Source organism: Haemorhous mexicanus, chromosome 5 (assembly GCF_027477595.1).
Source record: "Haemorhous mexicanus isolate bHaeMex1 chromosome 5, bHaeMex1.pri, whole genome shotgun sequence".
Taxonomy (NCBI): Eukaryota; Metazoa; Chordata; class Aves; order Passeriformes; family Fringillidae; genus Haemorhous; species Haemorhous mexicanus.
In genome coordinates, this window is record NC_082345.1 from 32,274,878 (window position 1) to 32,293,828 (window position 18,951).

The 18,951-nt window shown below is 37.3% G+C and overlaps 1 long non-coding RNA gene across 2 annotated transcripts in view; it reads left to right on the forward strand.

Annotated features, from left to right (window-relative positions):
• Positions 1-63: 63 nt before the first annotated feature.
• LOC132327527 (uncharacterized) overlaps positions 64-18,951 on the forward strand; it is a 118,446-nt gene continuing 99,558 nt past the window's right edge. For both annotated transcript variants that reach the window (XR_009486542.1, XR_009486541.1), the window contains exon 1: positions 64-606. This is a non-coding gene — a long non-coding RNA (uncharacterized LOC132327527). The remainder of the gene's footprint in view (positions 607-18,951) is intronic.

The following is an 18,951-nucleotide window of genomic DNA, read 5'->3' on the forward strand; positions in this document are numbered from 1 at the left end:
GGCGCGATCGGCGCCGCGGGGTGGGCGCTGCGCGGGCCCGGGGCAGCGGACGGGCCCCGCGGGGGCGCCGCTCCAGGGCCGCTGGGCCGGTGCCCGGCGCGGTTGCGGGAGGGCTGCGGTGTGCGCCGGCAGCCGCCGTGGCACCGAGCCCGCCGTAGGTGTGCGAGGCGGGGCCGCTTTCCCTGTGCGGTACGTGGGGTATGCACATGGCTCGAGTGCCGTAACGAGAGTGTAGCTTTGGCACTGTAAGTTTAACCCCTTTTGGAAATAACTTGTTTTTGGAAAGCACGCTCTATGCAGGCTGGGGTGCGGGCAGCTCAGGCCGGTTTTGTTTCGTTTGTATTACATTATTTGCAAGCTCAGGATAGACAAAAGGCCTCCCCAATGCTGCCAGTAGGCGAGGAAGAAGTCTACTAGCTCCATACTTCTATTACATTCGGACCGTTGTCATAAAAATGGCCCAAACAACTCACAAAACCCACCCAAAAGCAAAACAAGAAAATGCGACTCCTTTCAATGCCCCGGATTGCTGTCAACTGCAGGCAGTCATCAATGCTTTGAGTGCTCGTGCGTGAAAGCTTCCTCAGCCGTGTTGGCAGACAGCAGGTAGTGTGTCCTTAGTGGTGTGATTGTAAAAATTTCCCGTCTCAAGTGTTCCGTACGCTTTTTCCTTCATCTGAACCTTTTTGATGTTCAGCAGGCTCTCTTGTGCTTCTAGGGTGGACCAATGTGCTTTAAACTTCCATTCTGCTTGTTTCTTGCTGTTCCAGAACACCTATTTTTTTCATCCTAATATTATTTTTTCAATAGCTTTTTTGGTCTGTAACAAGTCAGACTTTTTGTATGCTGTTTATGGCATGTATTGAAGGGAGATTGGATTGTCATCACTAGTTGCTCTGGTTCTTAGTGAGATTTGGACCTTCTCTTCTTCGGAATATGAACTAAGTGCAATGAACAGTGCAATGTCCTGCTCCAGAACCATGAAAGCTGAAGGAAAGAAAGCACAACTGTAATAAGCTGTATTATTTTGCCAAAGTTGTAATAAGCTGTAAAGTCAAACACTTGGAGATTAAGAAACTCCATATTTAATTTGCTTTTCCACATTAGTTACTTGTATAAACATATATGTTCAAGAAGGCTTCTGCCAATTTGCCATTTTTGCTGCTTAGCAAATGGACTGGCAGATCAGATTTCTTCATTTTCTGCTCATTCAGTGCAGATCCAGGTCTCATTTATTGCTGTTTGTTACCAGTCAGGCCTCAGGCTACATATGATTTTAACAATTTAATGAATCTCCAATCAGGATAAATTCTTACATTTTTTTTTTTTTTATATGAGGGGAGTACCAATACCTAATTTGTGTCTGAAATTTTTAGTTCAAAGGTTACCAATATTGGAAGGTTTTGAGAATACTGAGGAATGCTATTGATGCTTCTATTCATAAATTCATCCATGATACAGGGCAGGGATTATGGTGTAATCTGCTGAATTCTCATGTTGTTTAAAAGACGCATCTTACATCTCTATAAACTGGGTAGATATCATTCATCAAATGCATAAAGCAAAAAAAAAAAAATCTTGTCTTTCTTTTGCTTTTTAAAACAGACCAGAGTAGAGCTCATTTTGGTTTGGATGGTTCCTGTAGCTAGTGTTTCAGGGTTTATCTTTCAGTACAAACCCATTTTTAGTCTTCCACATGGATCTTTCTGAATTAACTTTTTGTTGTTATTTTTTGTTTTGTTTGTTTGGGAGACTTCACCTCTCATGGAATTGGAGGAGGTTCAGAAATAGGAGTTATACTTAATGAGAGCCCTGTCCAAAGATCAGATGACCTTAGGCCAGGTTTTCCACTTCTGTACAGCTCACCCCTCCCACCCCCATAACCAAACAAAACATTTGACTGCCAAATCAGAATACAACACACAAATCTATCTGTTGTGAAACTCCTGGTTTCCCTGTCACGTATTGCAGAGGTAAGGGCTGGAAGACAGAGCTCTGTGAGACCAGCCAGTCAGTGGCTGGCTGCAGATACAGCTTCTCATCTTTTTGTTTGTTTTGTTTTATTTTTGTTTTGAGAGACAGAAGCTGAGATTCATTGTGCTGTGAATTCATCTTAAATGCCTGAAATTACTATTTTTTTTTTTTGTTTGGAAATGTGATCCTTAAACAATTCTTGGTTTTTAGTCATCAGGAGGCTTGAATCTTCAAAGCTTTTGTACTTTTTCACTTGTTTCTTTTTTCTTGTAAATCTAAGTAATATGGTCTGTATATACACTAAAATCAGCATCAACTGTGTGAAAGTGTCATGTAATCAGTGAATAATTGATATTTACAATGCTACCAGATACTTGTAATAGTTTTGTGACAATGCATTGCTTTGTATTTTCTTAATGCAGTGTATTAATAGTGGGTATCAAATGGGATATATTGCTGAAAGGAGCTGCTACAGTGTGGTACCAAAGATCTATTTTAATCAGTGATGGGGTTTTTTTTGTCTGCTCTTTTCTGATGAGTGTCTCTGGATTTTGTGTTTTAGCTCTAGTAATGGTGAAGTAAGTGGTGATACCTTGAGGACAAGTGTGAACCAGAGCTGAGTATACAATCCAGGGTGCAAAGAAGGTTCAACAGCCTCTACATTCAGGCAAAAATTATTTCGCACCTAGCTGTAGTTACCCTTTGAAGTGAAGTCTGCTTAAATGCAAAGGAACAATTTTCTTTTCCTTGAGAAGAAAGAAACAGGTTTAAAAATTTACAGAGTAATTAGATTTTCCAGTTCCCTTGACCTACATTTATTGCTGAGATTAGAAACTGCAGTGTTCAATAACTATGTTCTGGCAAGTTTTATGTGACTTTCTTAGCCACTCTTAGTTTATTATGGTTAATAAAAAAGAAATATTTGCTTTGGAGGTACTTTTAGTCCTCTACTTAATATTTGCTCTGGAGAGGAACAGATACCTAAGATTTTTTGTCACCTCTTCAAATAGCACATCCAATTAATGACTTTATGTTAGGGAAACCAGTGTCTTTAGTTATTATTCTAGGTGATCGTTTGTTCTGCCACATTTGTGACATTTTTTTGTTATTCAACAGCTAAACCAGCACAAAAATCCCAAAGTTCAGGAGCAAACAGTGTCTTAAGAATGCATCCCTCTAGTGCTGCCTAGCATGGGCTTTTGGAATGGTAGGTCCTCATTCAGCGGCTCTGAGGCCAGGTGAAAGGCTGCCTGGAGCTGCAGCCTGGTCATTGTTTTGGCAGAAACTGCAGTAACTGCAGTGCTGAGGCTGGAAAGGTTAGCCTGACAACCAGACTGGTTAGCAGCTTTGCCAAAACTAGAAAAAAAAGTCTTGAACATATTTGAATTTGGTTTATGGGAAATGTAAGGATTCATTGGGTTAGTTCTTATTTAAGTTGATTTACTCCACCATGATACAATAGGAGGGAGTAGTGATTCTTCTGAGATTTTATATATTTGGCAGGAAAAAAATTACTTTAGGTAAGCAAGCAAGTGAGAACTGTGCCAAGCTAGCTTCCCTGCAGACTTAAAATATTATCTTTTTAATGATTTAGCAGTTATGAAAATGCCAGCATTAGTCTTAAAATAATTTTAAGTGCCAAAAAGTATGCAAAAGGCTTGCCAATTCATACATGCACTCTCTTCTGGTAAACACTGAACAGGAAGAACTTTGAAAAATGGAACACTTACATATTTCTAATTCATGCTGCTACATAAAGAAGCTTTTATGAAGTAAGTCCCACGTTATCTTTTCCCTTGGAGCCAGATTGTCACCTGGCTGTTGTCAGCTGCACTTTGAAGAGAGTACACATACATGCTCACTATAATAGGAGTTGCATTTACATCCACAGGGCTCCCTAATTTTCAGGTGAATCTAGACCACTGCTACAGGTGCCAACAATTTTTTTTTCCTTCGGTTTATTGTTGTTGAAAACCAGGTATGAACTGTATGCAATTACACTGTTACTGTCTGCAGTCCAGCTTTATAATCTCGACTTTTATCAAAAAGTATAGTTAGCAGTGCTTTGATGTCTGGTAAAAGTGACCCTGCCAGTAAAGACAGGGATTAATATCAAATGCTTAGGAATGGGGATGAATTATAGTCACCATTTAATGGAAAGGGGGAATCAATTAAATGCAATTATGTTCATTTGGATGTAGACATCTGAGCATGTTTAATTTTTATGGGTTTAGAGAACTGTCTATTTTTTGTGCCTTTTTTTTTGTGTTCAGTGAATTGTGATTGATTTGGATTTACTTAAAATTGAACTTTTAGCAAAATAGAAAAAGTACTACTTTACATAACTGTTTAGCATATATTATTGGGCTTCTGTGATAAGGTTGTTTTGACAATACTCAACTTCATTCTAAGTACCTGAAGAAGATTTTTTTGAACTAATACAAAATTCTTTTATTTTTGTCAAGGAGACAATCTAAAATCTGAAAGATTTGTCCAAATTCCATGAAATAAGTAAGTAGAAATTAAGATCACTGTTAGGTATTTCAGATTTTCTGTGAGATTATGTAATTTTAAATTTGGTGTTAAGCTTCTAAGGCCATAAAGCTTTGTTAATTGTATCTCCTGTTTTTTATTTTTAAAGTCATAAATATTCCTCCCATGAAAGGTGCATTTTGCAATAGGGTCCTTAGTATTTTCTCCTCCTTATTTATGAATTCATTGCCATAACACTTTTTAAATTCAAGTTTTGATTTAATTCTGGTAGTAGATTACTTATAGTGCAAGTGGGTGTATTTGGGAGAGACTATATGACTTACTTACAGGCTTGTTCAGTGGTAAAGTTATGCCTTCTAAGTGATTGCAATGAAATCCTTATTTATGTGCAAAGAAAATTAGAAGTGTGGCTCCATGAAGATTGTGATAGTATGGGGTTCTTTGTTGATCCCCATTCAGTTTCCTGGATAAAAAAGGATAAAATATGTCTAGGTTTTGAAGAGTTTGGCTTATTGGAAAAATAGGACTTCACTTATTCAAAGCTGTTAAAATACACAAATAGTTTTGGAGGTCTACCTGTGGTGAAGATGTTATCACTCCCAGAGCAGCAGCAAGCCTGTAATAAATACCAGCTGCTCCAGTGTCCTGGTTTGATGTACAGAGGAAATTGGACCATGAACTGAGTTGCCAAGAGATGGACACATGTTCTGTTTGGCTAAATCTGTGCAGTATGTTTTCCAGCCATGGGCTGAGGGAAAGAGTTTATAGTGGCCTTACATCAAAACCATGCAGCTCTTTCTGGCAGAACCTACTTGCTAGAAGCCAGGTTAATAATAAAAGGGTAGCTGTATTATTATCAGGTGCATCAAAAATGGAAGAATAGAATGTCATTTACGCAATCTTCTTTCCTAATCTAGCAAAAGTCTTCTTGGCTAGACTTGGCACTCAAGTCTCATAGAACAGGTTATTTATTTATTATGTTTATTTTTTTATGTTTGTGTAGCCAGGTTACTGACTATTTGACCCTGTCTATTTCTGATATGACTTTACATAAATCTAGCAGGAGAGTTTGAATGACAATGCACATCTTTTTTTGACTGTAGAAAAATGTAATTTGTGGCAGAAACACTGGGGGCTTGACCAAGGTATGTTTTATGAGGAAATGTGCTAAATAGCATTGGAAGTTATTTTGTGTACCTGTGAGTTGAAGAAACACTTGCGATAATTACTAAAGGTAATTTCACCTGAGCAGTAAACACTTTTTAAAATTTGCTCTTATATCTGGTAGAATTTCAAAGGCAAATGGAAAAAATGGTTACTGCAATCGTGTGTTGGCAGAGAGGGCAATAAAAAGCCCTGAGTGCTCCTCTCCATGTTTTCATCTGAAGACTTAATTCCAAAAGGGTTTAGACTTAATTCCAAGGGTTCTTGACCCTTATGCATTTAGTCAGGCTTAACGTTTCTTGTTGGAAGCTACCTTTAAAAAAGAGTAGATAATAAAATCATAGAATCATTTAGGTTGAAAAATACTCTAAAATGCTGATAGATACACACAACAGTATGGGTGGAGCAGATTTATAATAGGTAACCCACAAATTTTAATCATAGTTAGTCATTGTCATCTTTATGACCCATTACAAGACTCTTAAGATTGATTATGGGCTACTTGAAAACATCCAGATTCTATGGGAAAGTTTGATGACTGAATGCTTTACTGCCTTTGGAACCAAATTGCAGTGGGGCCTGGTATTATCACTTATATTTCAGTGCTTTTGTTTCAGAGTGTGGTTTGGCTACTGTTACTAAATATATGCAGCCGAGCTGTTTGCAATTTAAGAGTTGAACCTCCTGGTGTTAAGAGGCCAGCAGAAGGTAGCATTTAAGCTGTGCCTGAGGGCTCTGCTGAGGTCAAAGGCACAGATGTGTGCCTGGTTTGTTTTTGTGCACAGAAAATCGGGCAAGGACAGTCTGTGGGCAAATGGAAGATTTGCATATAAATGTACATGTTGGTAGCAGTAGGAAATCACTCTGGTGGCTCTGGATTTTAGCCTAGTGATTTCCGTATGCTTTGGGTTCTGTTGCTCTACTTCTGAGCAGGTGAAACGTGTTTTCTGTGTATGGCCACAATAAAATGGTATTGGTATGGGGGATGGATTCAAACATGAATGTTATTAGAGCTAGCCAGCTTCAACTTCAGTTTTACTGAAGAATTGTATATATCTTGACAGATTGTATCCAGAAAACTTTCCAGGGCCTGTGAGATAGAATCTTATAGAATCTGTACAGAATCTGGTCAGATGGTTGGAGCATTGAGACCCAGTAAGCTCCAAATTAGGAAAAGCCAAGTAGGGAACTTCTAGTTGTTACTCTGACAAGTGCTCCGAGTGCTTTCCTTTATTGCACAATCCACATGAATTATTTAAATACCTGCATTTATTTAAATTAAAATTGTTTGAATTGCATATTTTGATAACTATCTATTGAAACTTGTTCCTTTTTGTAAATATTTTTCCTCTCATGCAACTAGTATGAGAGTGGTCCACTATTTGTGTGTCAGTAGTCTTGAGAAGCATTCACCAATTATATAGTTTTTCTTAATATTAATTTCAATTTCCCAAATTTTAGGAAGATAGAAGAAAAAAAAATGCACTTATACAAAAAATACAGTTACACAGAATAAAATCAAGTTTTCCTCCTGGAGTTTCCCCAAAGTTAGCGCATCAGGCTTTAGTTACTACTTTATAATAACTACTGTTTGTTTCCAGTAGAAGCTGAGTAAATGGTTACTGAACTTTGTCCTGAGAAACAATAAATGTGGACAATTTCAAATCAAAAAGGCTGGGGGTATTTGATTCTGTAATTCAACTTGTCATTGAGCTGTCTGTTAACAGCCTCACGTCTTTCAGTGCAATGATGCTCAAATTTTACTACTGTTAGGTAACAACTGTTAAAATATTGATGGCAGTGGTATTTACATCAAAGTATGCTGTAAATTAATACCTTTTCTATTGTTACAGCTTGTAAAGCTGAACCACAGTAAGAGTTGATCTGTCTATTGTTTTATTAAAGTTCCCTCTTTGCTCAGTTTGAGATGAAATCCAGCTGGTTTGGGTTCTTCCACAGAATAAAAATGTTTTCTATTCTGGTAATAAGTGTTTCTCAGGAAGAAGAGAAAAGTTTTGTTATTGTTTTAGGATTTATCTGGTCTGCCTGTTGCTCATATTGATAGACAGTGCCTCTTCAGGTTATAGCCCTGTCTGAAATCTGCTTTTTAAAAAATATTCTACCTTCGCTGTATTACTTCATTTGTTGTCCTATTAAATTAAATAACTGACACAACAAATTCTGTTCTTCCATCATGCTTGTACAAGCTTTGTAAGTTTGCTTCTCTGACTGTATTACATAGAACAGTTCATGTAATCTTAGCTGACTTACATTATGACATTGTAGCTCTATTTTTAAGATTACCTAAAATATTGTTTTCAGCTTTATCTCAATGCTCCCTTACTTAAGTGACTGAGTTTTCAGGGATGCTGCTGAGTTCATCTCATTCTCCAGGTCAAGTGGAGTGCAGAGGGCTTACAGTGTTTTAGCAGTGTTACGCATATTTAAATTAAAATTTGACTTTATAAAGCTTCATTTTCCATTTAACATAAATTTTAATATTACTTTTTCTTGGATAAAGTAGTAATAAATTAGTAAAATTTCTGATTAAATTAAAATTATTATTCTGAATGAGTACTTAATATTTTGACTGTGGAAAAAGGGTAGGTAAAAAAAATGTAAAATTTCTTAAAAGACAGTGTATCTCCATAAATTACATGTATATAAATGAAAACTCTGGGATAAGGGTTTAGGGTACACTTTAATTCTAATTTTAGTAGCCAGTTTTAACATTTCTCTCAGGATGGCAAAGGGTGAATTTTCTTATGATTTTTTCTATTATTTCCTGAACCTTACTGTTACTATTTTTAAGAGTTTAGATAAGGCATCTTTATATAGGAAAGAAAATTCTGGCAATAGCAATGCATTACTGGAAGCATAAAAGATGTCACAAACAACCTTTTCTTTTTTTTCCTAATGACAATTGTAGACCTGATTTATGTGGTTCAGTGTTTGTCACTCTTTCCTTCTGCCTGAATAATGAACACTAATCCTAGGGAAAGACCAAAGATCCCATGGATTGCTAGTATTAGCAGGAAGCTTGTAAGAATGATCCACCAAGGACAGTGCTTTACTACAGATCTTGTCAATTTGAGTTTTAAAGGAAATTAAGATATTGTGGTTTAAATTAAGTTGGAAATAGGATTTAGAATTTGACAGAGGACAAATCTAGTTTAGATTGGTTAGAAGGTGTAGGGTTCACAAGTCATATCCTGGTTATGGAAATGCTAAAAGATCAGTTGTGTTTGTAACTGCAAATTTGTTGCTATTCAAAGTGGTGACAGGTCTTTCGAAATCATCTGTTAGACTCAAGATACTTGCCTTGAAATGTGGCTGAAACCAGATTTTGCAATTGAATACTTGGACTTTTTGCAAATATTTTTTCCCTGATAGGAGGATCAAAAGTGCAGATAATTTCTAGAGATGCATTGTAAGTGGCACCAAAGTCCACTAAAATAAATAAAAACTGAACACATTAATTAAAATTCTGTAATATAAATGGTGAGCATGTGCTTTTTAGAATTTATCTCTGTTTGCTTTTCTGATTCTCTCTGATTACCTCAAAGATCTTTCCTTTTATCTTTTCTTTTACCTTGGGAAGTGTCATCCTCTTTGTATCAGTTTAATGTAGTATTTATATCTAGGCTGCTGCCAGATGGACTTTTTCAAAAGTCTGTAAAGTCTTTTGGGCCTTTCATGTATGTGAAAGGGACCTGAATACATCCAGTTATGGATTTGGTATTATGCTGGGTAAGAGTGTTGTGAGTTTGTGTAGTGTTGCCCTAGTATTAGAGATCATAAAACCATTTCATTCTAGACCTCAGAAAATTAGTAATAATTACAAATGAATTATTTTGTGTTGACTCCAGTGGTGTGCTTTCTTTGTTCAATGACACGGGAGCAGTCCCTTTTAACTATGAAGTAATGTCTGCCACTCAATTTGTCCCCAGTTGAACTCAATGTACAGGCCTCTTATATAATAAAGTCTAAATAACAAAGAGTGGACATGTAGTACAAGTACTTTACTATACAAATTTAAAATTGATGCTGACACTACCTATTCTCAACAGTTTTTAAATACTGTGTGTGTGCATTATACAGAAATGGTAGTTTATTTTAAGGTAAGATTGGTTCTTTCACTGTTTTTCCTGTTACAATGATTTTGATTCATTCAGAGAAACTGCTTCAGTAGATTAATTTCTAAAGGTGCTGTAAAATTCATTCTTATGTTAAGGATTGTAAACTACAGATGCGACCATAATTCTTCTGCCTTGGCAGATATTTGAAGACATCTTTCATGTCTACAGCTATTGAGCATTTACCACGTTATGAGCTTCAACTTGATGTACAGTATATTACCTCATTGCCATTCTTAGTGAATAGACTTTAAATACTAACCCCAATTTTAAATGTCAAATGATATTAAGAAACTATTCTTTCACATATTTTCTTTTTGAGTAATACTTTGTGAATCCAGCTACTTAAAAATGTTATTTCATCATAAGAACTCTGGAGCACCTGTTCAATGTGGTATAATAGAAACTCAAACTACGTGTTCTTTCATGTTTGACTTTTCATCTGAACCATTGGATGGCTCTGCTTCATTGGCTGCTAACTAGTGTATACTCCACATTTTCTTTCTGCAACCACAAGAAGAAACTTCTTAACACACTGACCTTCATAATTCGTACTTGGTAACATCCACATCTAACATAACTTCAAACTCAGCTTTGTGAGTAATATACTTGTGCTGTGAAAGCTGAAGAGTACTAGAGGAAGAAGAGGGTGTGATTGAGTGAGTGTGGGGAAAAGAATGTGCTCAAAAACATGTAAGGCAATGTATGGAGCCAACCTGAGAGTAGGTATAGAGGGTTGTGCCAGGGAATGGGTGACAATTCCAGGGTATGCTGAAGGGGCAATGAATTTTTATTAAGAGCAGAGAGATAGACAGCTGAATGCTTGCTTTTAAAGAATTCTCTGTTTCCCAGTTCCCTTTCTGCTCTTCCTTTCTTCCCTTTATGCCTATTTCTACAGTGATAAGGTTATCTTGGCAGCAAGGAAGTTGTGTGAGCCATAACCATTGCTGATAGAAGGGCAGTTATGACTGTTCTGCTATGTGGAAGGGTTGGTCTGCTCAAGGATTGTTTCACCTTTTATTGTAGTTGACTGTAATCCAACAGACAGCAGTAATAACAACAAAACCACAAAAACAAAAAACCCAAACCAAAAGCCAGGAAGCTGTTAATTGATTTAGATTTCTAGTATTTCATTTGCATTTTGTTTACATTTCACTCATTTTGATGCTTCCATTGCTCTTGAGTTTCAAACAGCTTCACTGAATAGCCTGAATGAGCTTGTGAAAGATGTACAAGTGTTTTTCCTTCACACAGGTTCTAAGTCTTGAACTTCAGCGACTCTCTTGAAATATGTTATGTCTCAGCTATTCCACTGCAGAAAAACATACAAGATGTTATTGGATAATCTATGAAAATGCCTTTCCTGGCATGGATGACCAGAGTTAATGGTCTCCATTGCCCTTTAGGAGATCTTCCAAGATGTTTAGTGGGTGCTGTAAAGGCATTGCAAAGCATGGGAGGCTGAATTCTGGACAGAAAAAGGCAGAAGTGATCAAATGGTTGTTTTCTTTCTCCTGTGCTTCATTTTGGTGAGCTGTATGCCTTAGTATAAGTCTGTTGGGTTAATTCTTCCCACTAAGAATTTTAGCCAAGATTGGTTTTGATTATTGATTGTGTGTGCAGTACAGAGATGGGAATTAGGATCTACTCTGCTCTCATCTCCTATTGTATGTCTTGGTGACTTTCTATAGTTTGGTGACAGTGCTGTACTTACTCTTTACTGGTGCTGGATAAAATATTTATTTGATAGTATGTGCTAATTTTATTTGTGCTAGTATGTGGAGTAGTAGTTTCAGTATGCATTTTTAAGGGAGAAGAAGACTCCTAAGAGAGATTAAATGGATGTAGATAGTAATACTGTGGATTTTGTGTCTTGTCACACATAAAAGCCTTCAATATTTGGTAATTCTTTTCCCCTCCTCACTTCCTACTAAAAAATAAATCAGTCCTGTATTTTTCTGTATTTTTCATTTTCATAGTTGAAAACCTACAGGATTTGGCCCATGGCAGTTTTCTCACATGTTGCACTGTTTTATACTACTCAAATTATCTCTATATCTGTATTTCTGAAAAATCTTTTCTTAGTAAGGTAAATGTGGATGTCTTATAAAAGTTCAAGCAAAATTAAATTTTACATTCTCAACATCTGTGTCTGATACTATGTTTTGCTATATGGATATGGAAGTCCAACTGAAATCAAGTCTGAGCATTTGATGTAAAAATAATAAATTTCCTGTAATTAAAAAAAAAATTCCCGCATGGGCAGGCAGTTCTAGAACTTGTCACAATAGGGCTTCTTACAACATCCTTTGAAGGATTTTCTTTTTTTACAAGTGCTTCTGGAAACAACAGGATCACTGGCTTATCTAGCAGCATTATTTCTATGACTTTAATGGTAATCCTGTGCAGAAATGAGCATCAAAATGACTTAAGTGGGTAATTTAAGTAGTAACTTCAATGACTCATCAAGAGTCACTTAAGTAGTCTCAGATTATCTGCGATACTGATTTTATGAACAAGGAATATTTTCAAACAGTAACCCAGGTCAGACTGGCATCTGTAAATAATAGAGAATTATTTTGCAAGGATGAAGTAAAGCTAGTAATTCTTACTTTGTTTTGAAATAGTATACAAAAATTCTAAACTTTCCTTTAAAAAGTCTCCCTCTTCCAGCAGTGTAAACATCTCAAATTGCCCTCTTTGTGAAACTGAAATAGTTGCAAATTAGCTTGTGGGGTTCTGTTTTGTTTTGTTTTCTTGCTTTTGCTCCTCAGCACTTTTCAAGAATAAAATGGTTGCTGTTTGAGATCATGTAAGCAGTGAGTTCTGGACTAAACTGAAACTAAAGTGGAATGATAGAAAGAATTTCTGAAAACTAAAACAGCAAGAATGAGCATCAAGAAAAAGAATGGAACCGAAAGGGTAAGGCAGGTATGAAAAAAGGGTAAGGCAGATATGAATGGCAAAAATAAAAAAAGATTAAAAATATGATTTTATGGTGCATACTAGCTGCAGTTAATAAGAATAGTACTTAATTTGCCCATGTGGATTAAGATTTTTGGTTTTGCATCAGTGAAAGCACTTTGCTGCAGCTACGAGCTGCCATTTTGGGAACCTCATTGCATATGGTATTTCTGATATTTCCTCTTTAACCAAGAGCCAACATTTTGTTCCCAAAATGTGATGACTAAACAGGAGAACAACTTTGAAAATGTGCTTAGCTTTACTTTTTTTATAGTCTGAGACTTTTATTACATTGAAGTAATTGGTAAGATTGCAGTTAGGAAATATAAATATCTCCAGAAGGGAAATAAGTTTATTCAAGGCATCTTACGAAAACAGGCTTAAAATCACATTGTCTTCAGGAGGAACACAAAACATTCAGTTACTTAAATGGCACTTCTATCACCTGATAGATTAAACATTAATTCTTATTATTCACTGAGAAAAGACTACTTGCTCACCTGCAAGCCAATCTAATGGTATCAGTATGTTGGTACAAAATTTCTTACAGATGAAGAAAATGAATGTGGTATTTCTCTGTGTTGTTTTTTTAGACAATTGTTGATCAATGTTCTGATGTGCTAACAGTGTAGCAAATAATTGTAAGCCAATGGCAAGGACTACCGACCTAGGCATTCCTGTGTTCAGGAATTTTCAAACTTAAAGCATCACTTTCAAGGCACAGCTTACAACAGCCTGCCAGAGATCAGAACATGTAATTTAAGTGCAACTCCTAGAGTATCAGTATTGATATTTTTTTCTATAACTAGTTTGTAGAAGCCTCTTCTGGGATGGGGGAGGTTTGATTTCACTTGTATCTTCTTGTAATCACATATAGGCTATTGTAGATATAGAGTCAAAAAATGTCAGAAAACTGTTTAAACCCTAGCAGTCCTGCCTTGGAGTAGTGCAGTGGACCAGATGAAATTTTAATTCCTACTTTTTCAAGTCCTTCTTCTAGAAAGAATTTTTTTTTTTCCTGAGATTTTTTTTTTTCATTGGGAGCAGGATAGTCTGACCAGTAGCAATGTCTCATTTATGCAAGAGATAAACTGTCAGTCAGCTGTCACTGCTGACAGCCTGTGATGACACGTGGTATGCTAAAATAAGTGATGTCTGTGGTGGTGTGTCCATGGACCATTTAAGACTTTAAGCATTAAAAGTAATATAAATAATGACTATCATTTTGAGCATTTATCTCTTTTTCCATAGCAAGAAGAATTTCTACCCCTGGTCAGGGTTTCTTAGGATAAAACCTGTTTTTGGAATGCATTTCTGTTAATATGCTGGAGAACAAGACTCAGCATGTGCTAGTATTCTCAATTTTCTTTGACAGTCATGATTTCCAGCACAGCTGCTTTTTTTTTTCTTTAATTAATGTCAGATCTTTGTAATGCCAGCAACGTCTCATTGCCAGAAAAAAAAAACCCCAAAACCAAAAAATCAAAACCCGGGAGGCAATAAATGGAATTGATTTTTTAAAAGCTCTTTTTTTTACTCTTAACCTGCATGCCCCTCAGTTACTTTTTCAGAACAAGATGTGTTTACTTTGGCAATAGCTGCTATATGTTATTTTTCTTTTTTTCTTCAATCATCTCTCATAAAGCGGATACAACAGTAACAGAACATAAGTCTAAAGAGAGTCACCCCTTAAATACACATTTCCTTGTGATATTATAAAGTGGTGCAATGAAATTGCTTGACAGCCAGGATAACTATGCCCAACATTTTTCATGTAAAATAGCTGTTAAATATATCACAATTGCATAGCCTTAAATCTAATTTTCAAAGATGTGTGAAAGTAAGAGGCAGTTAGGAATTTCCTTCATATTTGACTGTGCTGTCAGAGTTTCTGAAAGAGGTATGCTGATATAGTGGTAGCCACTGCTGTCACATACTGCTAAAAGCCATACATGACGATATGCTTCCTGGTGTCTCTTTGTGCTGGCTGTGTGGCTGTCTCCTTGCAAAACTGACATGAATCATGACTAAGACATGCATGTAGTTTTCGTCCTTTCTCCTGGAAAGGTGTTCAAGCAGCAGCAGGGTAGTACAAAAGCTTCTCACTGCTGTTGGAGGGCAACAACAATAAAGCTAAGACTGACAAAAGCATTTAGGAGCCTGATTCGCATTGAAATCAGTAGGAATTGGGTGATTAAAGGCACTGCATATGTGGGTATGGCTTCTGGCTAGGCTGCAGAACAATGTTACTGGGAGGAACCATGGATGGGATGGAATCAAACAGCACGTTTTGGGTTCCATTTCCTTTCTCATGTTGGTCCCACCCATTGTTTGAGCAGTGCTAGTCAGCCCTCTGGCCATGAGCAGTGATGAGTTTGCTGACAGTTTCTTTGTGACAGTCAAGTTGAGCTTTCCATTGACAGTAACCCACCGCAAAGACTCCTTAGTTTCTGTGTGTCATCTATCTTTTTTTTTTTTTTTAAATTCTGTATCAGCCACAGATGTGTTAGTGTATGATATATATTGTTTCTCATTTTTTAACTTAAGAAGATAGTCCTTTCTGCAACCAGCAGCATGCATTTTGCAATTGTATTTTGGAAAGCTGTTTGTTTCTTGGTTTATTTTATGTTTGTGTGCAGTTAAATGTCCCCCTCTACTGTATTAAAAAAAAAAAGAAAAAGTTTTTTAATCCAGAATTTGTGTGGGTTTCATAGCTACCATAGTTATAAAGGTGAGGTAACAGCAGTGACTCTGGATTTTCCTCTGTGGAATTTCTGTCCTGTCTTCTGGATGCCTATAGTTCATATGCTCTGAAATGAAATGTAAAACATGCTCAGTGTTTATATCTACTGTCGCTACATTATGCAAACACAGCCATCAATGTCTTCTGAGCTGCAGTCTGCCTTGAAGAGTTTCTTGTGGAGCTGCCCACACAAGAAATTCTGCAGATGGAAGTTGTAGCAGAAGCTCCCAGCATTCAATCCTGAGCTGGAAACTGAAGATAGAATTTACTTATTGCCAGACCAAAACCAAAGCCCTCAGGAAGAATCTGAATATATTTCAAACAAATTTGTATTTTACCAGATGTGAACATATGAAAGGTGATATGGAGGCAGTAACATTTCCAATGGTGCTCAGGGTTAATTGATAGGTGGCTGTGCTGTTTCATAACTTTATCCCTCTCTATCTGCAACATGGCCTCTAAATTATTGCTTATAAAAGCATTGGTAGAGGATAAAAATACCAGAAATTCTGGGGCATTTTTAAATTTTAGCATTTTGTTAATCTTGATTCTTTCCTGGATAATTGGATCACCAGAGGTTTTTTTTTCAAAACAGTTTGTCAGTGGGACTGCAAGCCTGTGAAATATAGTTGACCTTTAATATATACCTATACTGCAAAGTGGAGTTTCATGTTGCTATACTGTCCTATATTGCTTTTGAAAAAAGTATAAAGGGAAAATGGTTAGTCTTGGCAGACTAATAGGAGTTTCTCATGGCTTAACTTCCTCCCCTTAAATTTTAGTATAATCTGAGTTCATAAGAGCATTAAGGTAGGCAATCAAAATGTGGAATAGGAATAGTAAATGTCCAGCTTCATTTTGAAATAGCAGACCACAGGATGTTTTGGAAGTTTGGCACAGTTTGCACTGAGATAGATGTAATTACTTGGATTCTTCTCAGCTTTTTCATGGCACCTTACTGCATTGCAATGTCCTTCCAGTTGTGATCCATAGCTTCTAATAAAACCTAGCCCACTAAGAAAAATTTAGTGTCTCAAATAGTTCTGAAGTCAAATTACCAATTTTGTTGTCCATATGAGTTCAGAGCTCTAATGATAACTCCCTGTATCTACATTGCAGTTACAGGTGGGATAGCAATGCTCACATACAGATCTAGCTAACCTAGACAACTGCACTGGAAATAGAAAAAGTGTTGGATTTGGCTCCAGCTGTGCAAATCTGGGCTGTATGCTGGTACTGTGTGGTAGCTGAAGCCTTTGCAGTGCTTCTTTGGTTATAGCTATTGAATTTTGGCGTAAGTCGGCTTCAGTTCTACCTTTGACTGCAACTTACCAGCAGCCCTGAAACTCATTCTGAAGAAAGAAGAGGTTCTAGTACTAATGAAAAGCTTTAATTTGAAGAAACAGAACAGCCAAAATGAAAGAGGTGATGCTACATATTATGACTACTTGTTTGAACTCACAACTGCGGCCTTGACAGCAGTTGTTGCAGCATTAGCAGCCAGGCCATGTCTGTCTGGCTTTTGGGCACAGCTTGACTCAGAAACTGTGTTTATGTGCAGTTCATATAGACCATCCAACTACTTTGCCTTTTTCTTCTCCAGACTGAATCAGTTTTAGCATGCTTTGCCACATCATATTATATAGGGGGATAGAACACAAGAAAATATAGTGTAGAAAGTAATCTTACCCCTTAGGAGTTGCAGCTGGGCCAATTATCAAGGATTAGGAGCCGGCCTGATTTTAACAGGCCACAGCTGTAACCAATAGGAAGAAGAGTGCTATAAAAGAGTGGGTTGGGTGGCTGAGACAGGAACTGGAGTCAGTTGGCTGCTTTGAGAAGAAAAAAGAATCAGTGCTCTGAGAAACATCAAGAGGGTATGAAACTTTTGTGATTAGGAGACAACAGTATGGAACCCTTTCAATAAGATGACAACAATGTTGTTGTCATTCTGGCGCTTATTGCTGTCATTAATGCTGTATATAGAAATCCAGGAGCTCATGTGATCTAGAAAAAATTCATATGCACACAACATTTGTTTGCTTCTCCAAGGTTTTGACTCACTGGAGGTTCACATTTTTAAACTTTTCTTTAGAAGCATGACCTACATAATAAATCCCTTTTAAAAAGCCCTCATGCTTCCAAGAACAAGGTAAGAATTTGTGTTTGAATCCCCTCGGCTGAGTAGCCGCTTGCTTCCTCCCTCAGGACGCCATGCTCTGGCAGCGCAGGCCTAGGCCTGGCTCGTGGTCCGCAGGCCTGAGATGGGCCGCGCTCAGCTAAGCCAAGCCCTCGGTGTGCAGTGAGCTAGAGTGCTGGCACGTGGCTAACAGACTGGGGAGAGCTAAAGCATCAATGACTTTCGGGTGCCAGAGCTTTGAAAGCAGATTTATATTTATAAATGCAAATGTTACTCTGGCAGAGGCAGCTGAGGTGACGTTTCTGGGCCTCAGGAGGCCCCTGTGCTCTCCTCAGTCTGTGGCAGACGCAGTAACGTGAGGGAGCCTGTTCCCTAATGGGGAGCTGGGCTGCTGGGAGTTGCTTTGCAGTTTTTTTGTTGACTTACACAGCCAATTACTCTAGGTCAGCTGAGGTATGATACTTGATTAGCATCCAGCAATTCATTTGAACCTTTAAGCCTTTAGACACCTAAAAATCTCTGTGGATGTGGCACTAATGATGTAGAAGCAATTTATCTGAAAGTGCTTTTATCTAGCAGATGACCAGGGAAGACTGTTAAGCCTGCACTGGAATGAGAGGGGAGCAGCTGGCAGGGCATTTTTCCACACTGCTTTGGAACTTGCACTTTCCCCAATACCAAAATAGTTCTGGGACATGCTGCAGTGGCCCACTTGTTTTTCTTAGCAGTAAGGGGTTGGGAGGATTCTGGGGGAAGATTGTAAATATATCTTTTCAGCTGTTGGGCTATGTTTATTATCCAGTAAAAGGGAGCCACAGCTTTAGTATATCTTTATAACTGACACTCTAAAAATATAACCTCAACCAAAGGGTAAGCATCTCTTTCTTTAGAGTAACTGTATTCAGATGGAGTACAATCATAGAATCATAATGAGAAAGGAGGCAAGTCCATTTTGCTGAGAATTAGAAGAACATGTAGCAGTGTATATATATCGAGATATTGAGGATAACGTTTGCTAATGAATTGAGGGTAAGTTCTCAGTGAACTGATATTTTTTCTCTAATTTTAGCTACAGTACGTTTACCTAATATTGGATTGCCATTTGCTTCCTTTCTACAAATATGCACAATTACTCTAAGTAGAAGGTAGTATTGTGGTTACAAGAGACAGAAAATGGGAATTATTTTTTCAGCCTACTTTAGTTCTGTAGACTGTATTATATTCAAAGACAAAATATCACCTTCCACCACTCTTCGCATCATATATTTGCTTCAAGAAATGGAAGATAGGAGGAATGGTAATTGAAATGGGATTTGAAAAAAGCCTTTTGTGTATTA